Source organism: Ptychodera flava, chromosome 16 (assembly GCF_041260155.1).
Source record: "Ptychodera flava strain L36383 chromosome 16, AS_Pfla_20210202, whole genome shotgun sequence".
NCBI lineage: Eukaryota > Metazoa > Hemichordata > Enteropneusta > Ptychoderidae > Ptychodera > Ptychodera flava.
The window spans coordinates 25,143,566-25,158,902 of record NC_091943.1 but is presented as its reverse complement, the minus strand read 5'-3'; the positions used below and the strand labels follow the sequence as shown (position 1 = coordinate 25,158,902).

Below are 15,337 nucleotides of genomic sequence, written 5' to 3'. Positions count from 1 at the left end.
GCCGAGCCCTTGCCGATCGTCGCACCTTTGGGAGCAGGAAGGTCGTTTAAACATATTAAACGGTGGGTTTACCTTTAGTGACGGATGATCACAACAAAAGCCTAGAACTGCACTGTCATCACAAAGAATGGATGAATGATTTCACTCGTCAAATTAATTTCAATAATTGCTCATCAAATGTTTGCGGAGGAGGCATTGTTCAGACTTCAATGCCCATGCTACTTTTTGAATTCATTACTCGACGAATAATGCAAGTCATTGTGTGAACAGCTCGAGGTTTTGTCTGCCTTCGATGTGCGAAGACCGCGAGCAATTCTGCAGAGTTTCAAAAATACATAGTAACATGAATTGCGTAAATTAATGAAATGCTGTTTTAATTGTCATAAAATAATTTTGGAAATTCTCATATGATTTTTATCTCTTTGTTCGCAAATGAGAAACTTCCATTTGCCGCGAGATCGCTATCTCACTGGACCTACTTCAGGGACATTTCAATCTGAACACAGAAAGATGACTCGGGGAGCGCGACTTGCATAGGGACAGATAATTAATTTGTAGACGTCATATAGCAGACCACGTGGATAACGAACCAGACAACAATGGCAAAAACAGCAAACTAGGGATGTTTGCAGCAAGATCTATTTGTTGGCGGTAATAACGATCTTCTTACCCAACGTACGTGAATTCAAGGGATATTATATAGAAATATGAAACCCGTATATATATACCGCTAACGATACAGTTTAGAGGAGATGGAATGTTGTTACCAGTCGAATACGATGGCGTTAGCATTTCAATTTTTATCCCTTTCAATTGACCTAGCATTGCTAATGCATCTCTGATGTTTCTCATTCCGTTGTCACACTATTAACCATTAATATCTTCGGATCCATATAAATGGCACATTTCTGTCGCGAGATTGGGTGTGTAGGTAGCGTATACATGTTTACCGTTTCAATCGATTTTTTTTCTCGCAAGAGCCAGCCACTTGTGAGAGAAATCTGTCAGCAAGAGGTCAAAGCTCAAATGAGACCTAGCTGCAATTTGGAACTCAGAATAAAGGAACCATATACAAATCTATTTTGTAGCTCAAACTTGTCCAATTTTAGAAACTGCGTAAATACCGAAGAATTGGAAATTGAACGCACTTTTTGAAAAAGAAGATCCATTTGACATAACGTCTTCACCGACTCAGCATGTCAGTCGTTCCCAACAAATGATTTCGCTGCTTTAATTCACTTCGGGTGTTGGATATTTTAGAATTTCTTCACCAAACAGGTAAAAAGAAGCATTATACCGATTGAATAGCAAAAAAAATACACAATTTTCTTGATGGGTAACGTTTAAAAAAATCGTTCTGTATATATCAATGACTGGCACATAAGAACAGCTCACTCGCCAGACCGCTATTATAACACTCACAAAATCCGCCACCTGTCAGTAATATTTTATATAATTTTGCAGTGTTGTTTTCACATTATATTTTTCTTTCAAATGGTGTTTCGATAAATATTAAGCGACCTTCGAACATAAAAGAAGCCAGGGTAAACAGTTCCGTTAACCGATAATTGACGATGATTAATTGAAGAAAAGTCAACAATTAGCCCAAACATCCAATCCTAAATATTTATTCTTTGTGGCTTGTCATTCAAATTCCCTTTCTGAACAATGCAGTGCCAACTGGTTGCCGTTTGGTTTAATAACATACTTAAAAAGTGTGCAAACCAATTTATTGCGACCAACAAGCTTCAATGGGAATAATTTGAGCGTCAGAAGCAATTACGCTTCACGGCCGTAGAACGATGCTAACGTTGCCATATCCGCGATTAGAAAACTATTACACGTCTAGTTGGCATTCAATTAGGGGTTCACCAATGGTAAATGCTCTATAATTTTGAATGTGTGATTAGCAATTCAAAATTCGGAAGTCAATAATGTAATCTGCAGGACTGTATTCAAAAAAAACTAGCCGCCTGGCGTTTGCTTTCATCTTTTGTTAACGCAGTCACTTTAGCGCCGCGATGAAAGCAGTGTACCTCAGTTACTTGTGTCGAGTTACAGCCCTGGAAACGTCATCATTCAGCTTTGCGGTCATGATGTAATCATATTTTAGAAACCAATGCGTCTGATTGGGTGAATGCTTTTCAATACCAGCGAAGAATAATTCAATAAAAGTTAATGCAATCCAATTGTATCGAATTCTTAACGATTCTGCAGCTCGTAACGCCATAGTTTAACATTTCCAAAGAAAGCTTTTACTACTGTGGGTGTGTAATTTTATTAAGGTATAAATCGGTATGATGGCAACTTTCAATAGATTTCCATTACTCGAGTATCACGCACTTGTGATATATACATACAGTCATATTATAGTCATATATATATATATATATATATATATATATATATATATATATATATATATATATATATATATATATATACACATACATACATACATACATACATACATACATACATACATACATACATACATACATACATACATACATACATGTACATACATACATGGTTATGTCTTCATGATTTCAACTCTTGTGTACGTTTTCTGATGTCATATTGACCACAGGGTAATGAGGAGAAGATCGAATCAGTGACTCAGCCAGATTTTTCAAGTCCACTATTTCGGTATCGATTAACAATGCTCTGCTCCAAAATTCGGAAAGTCAAAATGCCAATTCTCTCGGGATCATAGTGAGGTCATCGACATGATCGCGTCACGCTGTCAAACTGGAGTATCAACCAAACCCCCTTCAAATCGTCTGGTTTTCAAGTGCTGCTTGAATGCTTCACATCTGTCACTTGAGTATTCAATCTAAAGTGATGTAAGCTTACGTGTGCTCATTCAGCTAGCTCTCCAATTTGTTCAGAAATTCAAACACTTGCTTTTACGCAAACGGTCAGAAGTCTGTTTAATCGGTCGGCATTCATCCCATCCCAAATGTTACGGTAATTTGCATTTACTATTGTAATAAGCTCAATTTTATCATCATTTTGAAAATTTGTCGTAATTTACTTGAATATGTTAAATTGTGGTCAGAACATATAGCACACATCCACGTCAATCAAATTATCATCATTGTCGGTGGCACCATCCATCAGCACCTCAACCATCACCACAACCACCACCACCCTATCACTACCACCACCACCACCCACCAAATCATCCTAATTATGATCATCTATATCATTATCATTATCACCAACCTACATTGGCAACGTCTTTAGCATTACCATGCATGTTTTTCTGAAAAGAGTCTTTTACGTTGAATTCGTCCGGCTCCCTTGATGGAAGTTGCCCCACTAGCTGGTTTTAATATCATACCATCTGCCGTCACGTATCAGTCGTCTAGACTTGTCCAACACTGAGACGCTACTATTATAATTGTGTTTATAACGTTTTGATGTGTTTACCTTAGCTTTCGGACGAATCTCTATCAACAGTTTTACAATATTGAGTTAGTTGGCAATTTCCGTTGACCTACTCCGGATAATTGATTGACGCAACAGGGCAAAACTTATCAATTTACTTGCGTTCCACCGCTCCAACAACGCATACACCTAATTTCCTATTTATGCAAATCGGGCTATTATATTCATGAGTGGGCAGAAGATGGCGTTTCCTTTCAGCGTTTCTGATTTTTTTGTTCAGTGTTTAATTGCCATATCACATGACTATCGATCGCCTCATGATGATGGGACTATAGTATTGTTACCATGGTGACCAGCCGCATGAAGGTTTGCGTCTCGTAAAGGGGAATGTTTAGATAAGTGACCAGTATTATTGAATTAGGCATTTTCCCTGAAATCTCAAATCTTCAAACCAAATTTGTTAGCGCCTATGTCTAAACAGGGAGTTAATGTCATATTGAACTCAGAGTGTCTGTCTGTCTGTCCGTCTGCCTGCTGTGTGTTTGTCCGTGTTTGTCTGTTCGCACAATATATAAAGAACGGCTGACAAGATGCAACTGCGCTTTGGTGAACTGTTGTGGATAGAGGGATTGTGTGGTGTAGTTATCGAGAAGAAGAAATGAAAACAGTGTTGTAGGTGAGGCTTGCAGAGTGACAGTTAATTTTGCGTATTTAATGATCAGTTTGAGGCTTTTGTCAATAAATTGGCAGGTCATGTTTACCCAGAATTCAATGGGATTTGGTGCAAATTGTAAGATTGCAAATTTAAGGCAAGACTTTCACATGATCTGTTCCACTAGATTTTTTCAATTTCTTCGATATAGATACTGATGACGTGTGCAGTTCTTTTCCAAATCAGCGTAAATATATCTATGTAACTTTCTCACTACTTTTTGTCATCTTTCTTCAAAACACTCCTTGATAGTGTTTGTCCGATAACTTTTGAAAATTGGTGTTTGACCTAACTTATGAGAACGGCCTCATTTAGTTTTGTTCCAGAGATCTTAATGTACATAATTGTATTTTGTAGCATTTTCCCTCAATTTTGTTCAAAACATCTCCTCTAAAAAAACTTGTCCAATAGCTTTCACAAGTGGAGTAAAGGTTCCGTAAATTATTAAATTTTCGGCCTAGTGTAATCACTAATGGCAAAATAATCGTCAATGTCCATAGACTCCTTCAACTTTTGTCATATTGGTATCAATATGATATTTAGGTCTTCAGGGGTGGTTTTATCAATGCCCCTCTACCATATGTCGCCTAAAAACTGTGGATTCACTTACATGTGTACACAACTGAAGATACAATTTGCACATCTAAATGTTTGTTATTCATCGGCACCTCGTGTCCGAGTTTAGAATTTTTGAAGTCCTGTGCTTACATTATCGGAAATACAGTATAAATGAAAAAGGTTATAATGAAAAGGTTATAAAACATTCGATAAAAGATTGTCGCACAATATCAGTCGATGAGACACGATGTGAACAGATATTGATGACGTCATTCGTCCCGGTAGGATATTTTGCCTTCACTAATTATTGAAAGTTTTGTAACATCACAACATTTGTATCACAAACCTAATAGTCAACAAAAACGAGCGTAAACAAAGGTAACTTTACAGATTTGAGACAAATTTTGTAGAAGCTGCCAGTATGATTATCAAAAACCGAAACATTGTCAGATTTCAAATTTTCTTGTTTAGGGAAATATTCTGAGAGGAATAACTGTGAATTAAACAGGGTGCAAGTTACGCATGCGTAGTAGTTCTCTTGATACCTGAACTTACGTTTGGAGGAAATTTTTAATTGTCTGGGACAGCGACAGCGACCAAGCAATTTCAGAAAATTACTAATAATTACGAGACGTAAATGTCACAGCTCACATTTGATTAATACTGCCTATTATATGCAAGATTAATATCACTCGTGATCTCAGGCAGACCCAATTAATCATATTGACAAAATACGTTGTGATGGGATATCGAACAGGATGGATACCGTGCTTTCGATTATTGCACGCAGACTATGCTCACCGCCTTCGACCCTTGGACAATCAGTGAAAATATTAACGGAAAATCCACTTTTTGTATCAGTCACATGGGAATTAAGGAATAAAATTGAACAAAAAGTGTGATTATGCTACGTCTTTATATAGAAAACGCCATCAGAACAACATGTTTTCAATTATTCGTACTGAGAAAGCGAGCAGGAGAGACCACTTTCTCGTACTGCGTTGTCCATCAAACGACCGAAGACAGGTACAGCGGCGCGCCATACAAACCACTCCGTATTGAAGTAATACTAGCGTTTTCGAGGGCCACTGAATCAAGACTCAACTACAATTACTCTAAGAGATGTAAGCATTGTCTAGCGACTAATTTGGATCGTTGCCTGAGTTTGTTCGTTAAGTGAAAGAACCGGATCGATAGATTTGTCAGGAAGCGTCTTTATGGTAGCGAGTGCGAGGAAATTAATTCTTTCGGTTGAAATAATCAAGAATATGTAGTGACACATTATATTGGTGTGGTATTGACCGTTTATTTTCCTTTTTAAGTGGTATCGGGTTGGTTTTAATCATTCGATCACTCAAAATCCGTGTACATACTCGGCTCTTATTGTTGTTTTTTTCTCTCCTTTCATTGGTGAACCTGTTAAATGAGATTTAAGTGACTTCCAAAAGTTATAGCAAGTTGTTTTAAAAGTAAATACTGCATACTTAGGTATTATATTCACTGTGTAAAGCAGTGAAAAGGTCTCAACTTAAAGTCGATCATCAGAACAAAGTTACTGTCTTCTGAGATGAAGTGACGGGGCGGCAGCGATTTTGTGAGTGTATGTATGCATCTTAGCTGTCTTGTTTCATCTCCAGCTATCCAAGACGCCAAGAAGACGTTAGTATCACAAGAACACTAACAAAAGCATTGACAACTCACAAACATTAAGGTTAACACCGGGTACACCACCAGAACAAACCCAGAACAAGACCAAATACCGAAATAGAGATACCAAAGGGGTTAACATGGCCTTATAGATATTAGAACCATGTCCACACACCCCAACAAATACACTATTACCTACAACCAAAACAGCAAGATATTTCACTCCCATCACTGTCACACTTGGCTCATAACTCACATGTACGCTGTCATCATGGCTATGATATGCAGGTGATGACTGTTAACATTACACACGTTACGTTATTACCCGCTCTTAAATCTACCATTTACCTTTGAAGGAATAGAGTCGAAATGTCAAACAAACTTGTTACGGTAGCGCAGGTTTTACGCACAGCGAACGAGACAATAAACTGACAAACACGACGTGTAGACTGACACAATTAAACAGAAAAACCAACCCTTTTAGATATGCTACAGAAAAGTGTTAATTTTATGTTTGTCATCTTATTGACGAAGAATTAGAGTGAATTGGTTAAAATATTCAATTATCTGCCCATGCAAATCATCAGTCTCCGACAATTAATTTCGGGCATTTTTAAATATTATAATTGCCCCTTCACACTGCAAACGGTGTATGGTGCGGCGCAAGGTTGGTTGGTGTGTGTAGCTTGAGTTACGAATGTAGGTGCCATGGCGACCATGTGTTCGAGTTCACATGTTGCGTGCCGATGAAGATTATCTCGAAAAAAAATATAACATCGATGAATACAGTGTCGTGAAAGATCGCAAATCACTTTTCAGTACATATATAAAGGTATTATGAATTGGTATGTGAAAAATCAAGCATGCGAATTTTAGTTCATTTCGGTGAGCCTAGCGCTTGCTCCGTGCGCAGGTTGTGTTAAAATTCTTCGTGACAAATTTTCGAAATAGGTTTGGAAATGGTCCCCTGTGGTTGTCTGCAGATCAGCCCAGATTTTCATCGTTGTACCCCTTAAAGTTGTCAAAACGTTACATATTTGAAATACATATAAGGAGGCACTGTGGGGCAGTATGTATAGGGTACCGGTCTCACTATCAGAGGATGTGAGTTTGAGACCGTGGTAACGGACTTAGTGTCGGACAGATAGTGAGTTCGAGACTTAAGCACGGTGCTGTGCCCTTGAGCGAGGCACTTTGGTCCTCGTTGCTCCATTGGGTAGTGGGTTCTGGGTAACTCATCCTGTAATTGGTTGTTCGCCTGTTGGATGACGGATTGAATAAAACAAATGGATTGAACACACACACACACACCTTCTGGGAACGGTCTTGAGCGTATGGATTGTAAGATATGAATTTATTTATGACAGGACGTTACAGGAATTTTGTTTTACTCAATACATGTTAAACTCAATATTGGCAGATTCCTTGAAAGCTGTGATGTAGTATGCTAAAATATGTCATTTTTGTTGATAGGACGTGAATCAAAATGTTCAGATAATAAAAATGCAAACTGTTATTAATGGTCGCACAGCGATGTATGAAATTGGCGATGCAAATGGAATACGATATCAATAGGATAAATTACAGTTTAAATTGAAAAACCATGTATTTTAGGAATAACGTGAATAGCACGAAGAGTAGGGATATTGTTAACCATTTTATAGGCTATGGCCATGCATTTTCCCTCTAAGTTTCCATCGATTACCAATTGTCTGGGATTGACTTCATGAGATGCAGTTACTGACAGACATTGCTCCTGTCCATATACAGAATCAGCCGAAGAATCCTTATAAACTTTTCACCGCTTGCACGGACTTAATAAATAAAGCCATGGCACGGTGATCGCGCATTTTGAACTGCAGCTCAACGACGTTGGCTTCCCGTCCATCTGACGTTCAAAAGACTCGACAAAGCATACGAAATTATCTCCATCACTTCCAAATGCTTACTATCTAATCACAAAGTAGGTCATGGTACCCTTTTGAAAAAAACAAATTATTGATTTTTGCACCATACAAATGCATTTTTCTTTTGGTTGATTGATGAATTGATTAGTCGAAGAGCTAGTGTTATTCATCTTACATATTGAGTCCCAGAAGCAGCATCCTTTTGTATTTTACTTTCACAAATATCGTTTACACTCGCTCAAAAGTACTTCATTTTATCAGTGTAATCTGTACCGTTGTTGATATGACATCCCTGTAACTTGTACCTACCAGTACAAATATCATATTTGAAATTGCAACATCTGTGTTGCCTGCCAACTCTTCACACTGTCAACTTTGCTGGTGGTGTTTTGATATACCTTCAGAAGGGGATCAGTGTTGTTTAGTGCATTGTTATGCTTTCACTCGGCATGCCCCTGATGTCCGCAGCTTCAGCGGAGTTTCCGTGGCCATACGTTTTTTCATCATCGAATTTCCATGATATTGTGTCCGCTCAAATTTTACAGATTCTCCCAAAAGTGAAGAACACCAAGTAGATGCAATGCGAATCTTTGCACTATGACTGGCTTTCGTCATTGATTCTTCAATAGAAACTCTTAAGTTACTTTGGGCAAAATTCAGTAAAAAGTAACGTCTTTGGCTCTACTTTTCGACGTGCAGACTGCAACTATAGTAACTGCTAACGTATGGCGCTGGTATTTTCCTCAGTGACGTATGAATTTGTTACTAGCCATACCTGTTTTGTCAGTTCCCTATTCATTGACGTCATAGAAATACGTCATAAAAATGCTTGTGATGAAAGTTTTATGTCACATTTTTAAAAGGCAAAGTTTGCACTGACAGTCTGGTATGTCTGTTTTCAGCCTTTAACCCTTTGAGCGCCAAGGTCAATGCCTTTAACCCTCTGAGCGCCAAGGTCAATTTTTGTCACTTTTAAAAATATACAAATTAAGTCAATTTTTTTTCAGATTTTCGCCAAAATTTTGATGAAAAACTTTCACTATGAAATGTGATGTCTATTTGGTTCAAAATTATCAAAACAAATTACAGAAAAATTCAAAACATTTTTGTGAAATGTTCCACTAAAGTTTTTGGTGGGAAAAATTACAACACTCTAAGGGTTAAACATGTCACAGATACGTCTAACTTGGTAAGATGACTGCTGTGATCTCAGCAAGGCAAATAAATGCGAAGAAGGGTACATTTAGGGGACGGTTTATAGTTTTCTGCCATCCAAGCCTGTTCAGCGGGGCTTTGTCCGATTCGATTTACGATGTCACGATACGTTTTATAGTGGAGTTTGTTTTGTTAATGAAGCGGTGTCATTCGTTCATAGGTGCAATTGCTGTATCACAGGAGCACGTCAAAAAAGATAGTCATATATCAAAACACAATATCCCGCGTAAAACGAGTTTCGGAATGCAATGAGTGGCGTAGCGATATATAATGTTGATTAGTTGATGTGGAATGTGTTCAGACGTCAAACCTGGAAGGTCGTGAAATATGGGAAAGAAAATAAACGGCCATCATATCCAGACATGATGGGACAGATTCGAAGCGTTTTCCATATGTTTACAAAATAATTAACTGGCCTATTTGATCATTAAAGGATAACTTATTCTGTAGTCTGTGTAATGATCTTATTCATGTTTTTGCAATAATTTATGTTCAACATGTTCGTGTACATGAAAACACTCCCGGCCACTAAAGCCCAATTCAGCTAAAATGCTAATCTTTAGAGTGTACCCGTATTGACTTTTGTTATTCATTCAAAATTCGGCCTCGATTTTTTCCCGTATTATTACCAACATGCATTTATCGATGGAGCCAACGTTTCCTGCATACTCCATGTACATATTATTACCGAAGGATTCCTATTCTTTTTCAAATTTATATTTCCATTAACATATTTATCTTTTTTATTTATGTGTCAGCTCGCCATCATGTCGGCAAGCCTATAATTTAGATTAATCAATCCACCATCCGCCAAACTCTGAAGCTTCTTAATCTGCTGTAAAACCCACATGGATACCTGCGCAGTGTAATACTGTTACGTTGTTCTGCAAATCCCTGGACCTACGCTGCACGCAGAATGAAGTAGTCTTCGGAGTTCCGTGACTCCAAGCATCCTTCACACAGTTACACTGCGTTTCACCTACGTACCGCAACTCAGCGTATGAGACGGACACAATCCACGTACAAAACAAACGATAAGCTTGGGTATCACAACACATTTGAAAGTCACTGACTCGATGGTCAATTACAGTAAACCAGCATGGGGCAGCCGCTCTGTCTAGACTGAGACATACACTTGATCTACAATGTGTGGCTTTTTAGTTAGTTTCTGTTGAGAATACCTTCACCTCTTGAACTCTTAGCTGAAATTGTGTACACAATGCTGGGGAACGTGGCCTTTCGACCTTTCGCACTATCATCTCACCAAACGACAAGACGTATTGAGCGGTATTGAATTTGGTACCGTGCCAATAATGGAGCTAAGTAGCGGCACAGAATTTGCCAAATTGTACTGGGAAACCAGAAAACAAACGCCAGGAAACAAGAACTTTTTTATCGCGGGGATATTTTACACACAATTTTAAGATGGGAATTTCCTTTCGATAGGTTTCCAAAAGCAAAGTAAAATTCGCGACGAAGGAATACCAGATACATTATTTATGTCCCAATGTCAAAGATACCCATGATAATGATCCATAGTCATTCTGGTGATTTTGTGAAGATCTTTTATAGCAGTGCGATTCTCTTTTTTGGCGGTAAAAGCGTTGTCATATTGGCGCACTATTTTTCGCGCCCAAAATTAATGAATGTGTAACTCGACATAGTCATCACGTTTTCCCGAATGTCGGCTGCTTACAAAAGACAGACATGACAAAGTACTGATTTGGGCTTCTCATTGCTTGGTTATCTTATGGATGCGCTGAGGTTTGATTGATAGTTAAAGTCATACTACGTCATACAACCGCGTAAAAACCCGTCATCCGAAGTTAGACTGGTCTAATAAATATGTCTGGAGAGAAGAACCCAAATACACTGAATGGAAAGGGAGAGACATTGATAAGCAAACGACAAAAATGACGAATTCTGTTCTCTTTTATTGGTATAATACTGAATATTTTTGAAAGACTCTTTGATCGATTTTGCGGCATACAGATTTTTGACTGACAGCGTCTACTACAATGTACAACCATAGACAATACGATACAACACCCGCAACACTCGGTATCCATATTCCACTAGGTTTGGCTTGTGTGCTTGACAAGAGGTGCTTAAGTTATTTGCACTGCCCATTCAAAATTGAAAATAGGCACATGAAAAGTCACTGTTGATCCGTTGCTTCTGCATATTTGGTTAATTTTACAAAATGTCCTTTCAGGGAGCAAGCATATGGCAATGGCAGGGCCATATGTTACACGGTGTGCGATGAAAAGGGAATACACACTTCATTTTGGCCGTCACAAAAGCAAAATGAGTCGATGAAGTTATCCTAAATACGGGCTTCCGACGAGTGTCGTCTACGCTACAGTGATTTGAAAAAGATTTCAGTGACACTACAGAGGCAAAACTGTCCATTACCGGCTGTGTTGCTGACTATTTTACAAAAAGTACAGTGTCCGGTATCAACACATTATCTATTGTAGTTTACATGGGACGCCATCAATGTATAAGAGGCCCTCATTAATATTCAAAGACACTTCGCTCTCGATGGCCACACCCGTTCTGGATAACGCTACTCGGTGTGTCAGTTTTCAATAACAAAAAGTGACGGGATCTTCTCATATCTTCTCAGTTTGCCCCGGTATCGTTTCATAAAACCAGACGATCACCTTGATGTGTCCTGTGCACGAGGATTGATCGTGTAACGGAAAACAGTTCATTTTTGAGTTGGCGACTTTATTGTTTTGTCGTTGTTGGGGTTTCTTGAATAGGCGCGTTGCATATGCTCCCAAAACATGTTTTACATTTATCGTTGTATTCCCAATGACACGAATTTTCTCTGGTCAGTTCAGTAATTAATACACAATGACCTTTCACCTTTATGTTTTCGGAAAAAAATGGAAAGCTGTTGCTCGGATTACAATGAATAATTAGTACCAATATAACCCGTCAAATTTCACAAATTCAATACGTACTTTTGTCGTTGTTCACGTCACCATTCTCATTGACGTCACCATTCTCATACAGCTTTCTACAACCAACACTAGTACTGTAACACTGTGGTATATGTGATGCGTGCAAATCGTCCCGTTTTTCATCGCGGTATTTTAGACTGTCCTAAGCTAACTGACTGACTATATATATCATCCTAATTTTCCCTAATTCAAACAAAATACAAATTAAGTAAATAATAATTACATGGAAAACGGTAGTGGCAACTATTGCTTACATTATCATGCAGTCTAGTCGGGCGACAATTACAAATCTCTAGAGAATTGTCACACAAAACGCTTGTTACAAACCGTCGCCAGTATCTTCATCTAACCCAATGATGATTTGGAGCAATGAGATTTGATTTCCGTTATCGCTGGATGCCCACGCAGTGTCGGAGGAGCAGAGATGAATAGACACCATCCCAGGAGAATATCGTCGGGTTTTTTTGGACTTAATGACGATGACTGCATCCGTAAACAAACGGTAGCTTTCAGTATTTGAGGCAAAGCATTATTGGAGAGCATTCGAGGTAGGAACCAGGAGAGGGGCTGAGAAACATTAAGTAATGCATAAGGTTACCTAACACAGATAGCAACACGAAACAGGCATATGCACATGTATAAGAATATACATACATACATACATACATACATACATACATACATACATACATACATACATACATACATACATACATACATACATACATACATACATACATACATACATACATACATACATACATACATACATACAATGCATTATATATATGTATCATTACTTTGTACTTGAAGTAATTGTGTGTTATTATATATATATATATATATATATATATATATATATATATATATATATATATATATATATATATATATATATATATATATATGACATAATCAATGCCGAAATAAACAGGTTACTTGACAAAAGGACAGAACAACAGTAAAAATGCCGCCACGAGAACAAATTCCACCTCACGAACTTCACCTTGAACCTGCATAACAATAGAACTCTGCTAACCGACATTACTTCACCATCCAATTATCCCAAATTAGTTCCAATCGAGTTCATTTTACTTGATATAACTGAAATATATATATGTATATATATATATATATATATATATATATATATATTAGATTGAAATACGATCGAATAGAACACTTCGAGCATAGCAAAGCAATAGTTTGCAATGCGATCTGACCATCAATCTCTGTCCAACTGTGGCGATATCTCTTGTGTTTCGATGCCGAAGTCAAACGCATTGCAGCTATATTTTCAATTCATTAGTCGCGGAAGCTGGACACACTCGGGTGAGAGGCACAGGAAATTAAAAGCTGTACTTTGTAAGTTTATTTCTTTCCTCTAGTTGATGTCGTTTTCACAAAAGTGGCAACGGAAACTTACATCCCGTGTCTCGTCAAACTCAGTGTGAGTCTAGTCAACGTGTCGATCAGAGAGCGCCGTTTTCTTGCACGAATATCCGATATGAGAGACAGGAATGTCAAAACTCTTTTGAAATTGACTTACGTTCAAACTTGTAAATGACAATTTTCGATTAGAAATATATAACTTTCTGAAATACTATAAATCAATTATCGTCCGTTTTCACGACTTTCTGTTCTTGTTTATTACGTATATCGTTTTGCTGATTGTTACTCAAGCAGCTTAATACCAACCATTGGTCCTGACTCATTATCACGGTTTCACCAATGACCCGGATGACAGATCATATCGGCGAAATATTTCCGCTCGCAGTCTAGCTTTACCCGCGTTAATACTTACAGGGCGATCCGACCTGGCGACACGCTCTCTGAATGATAAATATATTCGATATTGTTCCTACTAAGCTGATCATAGCCCGGTGCGCCTGGCTAAGCAGCCTAACTGAGACAACTGTGCAATATCATAATATCATAAAAATACAGGTCAATGATATAAAAACAAAGAGCGAAAATAGGAAAATAATCTATTATCTCCAATATGACTACTCACTTGCACTTTTTAAATATTTAGCTTTAAATAATGTAGTCACTAATTTCTTTCAACAGGTTATACGAATCCAGGATACAAGCAAGTTATATTGTAGTTTGGCATCAATGTTCACTTTACCCAATCGTTTTTGTTCCAGGCGTCTTATATGTTGTTAGGATTTCTATTCGTAAAAAATGTACATCTCTGCGCATTTATATGTGCAGATGTTTTAGATCGAAATCCAAACCGAAACAACAGCGATCAAGATAAAACTAGACAAACGTTTGTCGTAAACGGAGCGTATCACCCACCTGTCCTCCTTGCCCGTTGTCAGATCAAGAGCGATGAAGAGGCTGCTATTACACCGGTACCTGCCGATACCGACTCCGCGTAAGCGTCGACGGTCCCCTTGGGCGACACTGGGCTCGGCACAGGCTGCTAGACTGGTGAATGAAAACTTCAAAAGTGAAGATACACCACATAAAACAGGCTCGCGGCTTCTCCCACGAGCATTCGGTGGCCCTTGAAACACCGCAGGCGGGAAGTTGATACACGCTATTAACTGATCGTTCTCTGCCGTTCGTGCTGCGCAAGCTGTATCACAGTATACTCTCACTCGACAAATGGAATATCCATCGCAAACCATGACAGGCAGCTGAACCAATAATCATGCAATATCGGAGACGACTTTCCGGATGTCGCTGCGCTAGGGAGTTCAAGCTAGTTTACTGTTCCCTTGGCAACAGGGCTGCTGAAACTGCGCAGTCATGCACGACAGGTAAATTTACGAATTAACGTCGATGGCGCTGAAATATGCAAACATTTATAACATTTCAATTAGAACGTTTACGCTGAGAGTGAAATCATATTACACGAGGAAATGGGATATTTTAATTATTTTGCCCAACAAAATAGCATATAATTTTTTTCAACGGAAAAG

At 38.2% G+C, this 15,337-nt stretch overlaps 1 protein-coding gene across 2 annotated transcripts in view; it reads right to left on the bottom strand.

Annotated features, from left to right (window-relative positions):
* The window catches only part of LOC139114406 (transmembrane channel-like protein 1), a 54,128-nt gene extending 39,066 nt beyond the window's left edge, over nt 1-15,062 (bottom strand). Inside the window, exon 1 of one of the 2 annotated variants that reach the window (XM_070676125.1) lies at nt 14,709-15,062. The gene's annotated coding sequence lies outside the window, so the exon portion shown is untranslated. The remainder of the gene's footprint in view (nt 1-14,708) is intronic. The other variant, XM_070676126.1, reaches the window with a different exon arrangement.
* Nucleotides 15,063-15,337: the final 275 nt, after the last annotated feature.